The sequence below is a fragment of the Zootoca vivipara genome, chromosome 7 (genome assembly GCF_963506605.1).
Source record: "Zootoca vivipara chromosome 7, rZooViv1.1, whole genome shotgun sequence".
Taxonomy (NCBI): domain Eukaryota; kingdom Metazoa; phylum Chordata; class Lepidosauria; order Squamata; family Lacertidae; genus Zootoca; species Zootoca vivipara.
The window spans coordinates 93,478,318-93,479,355 of record NC_083282.1 but is presented as its reverse complement, the minus strand read 5'-3'; positions in this window follow the sequence as shown (position 1 = coordinate 93,479,355).

Here is a 1,038-nt window from a genome sequence, read left to right as displayed (position 1 = left end):
GCGGCCGCCCGCCCCGAAGCCATCACTTCCTTGGCGACGCCCCGGCCCTAGCAACGGGCCCCGCCTCCTCCGCGCCCTCGGCCCTGGCAACGGGACACGCCCCTGGCAACGGGACACGCCCCTCTCCCCCTCCTCCCCGCCAGGCCGTCGAGGGGCCCAGGCCACGTGCGCGAGGCGCGGCCTAGGGGGTTGTTTGTGTGCGCGCGTGTTTTTGTATATAATTTTTATTAAATGTTCTGCTTTACAGTTTAAAATATTCGTTCTTACATCCTGAAGATATCAATGACTTCTCTTCTCCTCTTTCTGTAGTTTTTTGCATATCCTAAATCCCTGCATATTTTACAAAAACTATACAAGTATTCCATTATTACATCCATCAAAACTTATTTACCCTATTGAATTTATCTTAATGCTGCCAGCGTTTTCAGCTGTATGGCTTAGGTGTGTTTTAATGCACCGGAGCAGTGTGAGATCCAGAGTTTATGAGCTCAGCTTGCTCTTCTTTTTTTAGGTTTTGTTAACGCTGCTAATCACATGACTTTTGCTGTATTTCTTTTACTTATTGATATACGAATTTATATATAAATCAAATTATGTATACAGTATGTGACATTAATAGGAATTCTTACATCCAAAGATCTCAGGACGGTTTGCAACATAAAAGTGCAATATTAAAAATACATAATAAAACTAAAAAACCAATAGCCCCTCTCTCCCTGTAATTGGGATGTCTAGCACATCTTTTAGTTGCTGCTTCCTTAACAGTGTTTATTGATGCTCTGCTTGCTCTAGTCCAGGCTTCCTCAACCTCGGCGCTCCAGATGTTTTTGGTCTACAATTCCCATGATTTCTAGCTAGCAGGACCAGCAGTCAGGGATGATGGGAATTCTAGTCTCAAAACATCTGGAGGGTCGAGGTTGAGGAAGCCTGCTCTAGTCCCTGGCTGGTGCTAAGACTGGAGTAGGAAGGGAGCTGTGAGAAGATGTGGGCATAAAGGAAGAGCAAGTGGTGAAGTGATAAAAAAAACCTGTAGGCAAT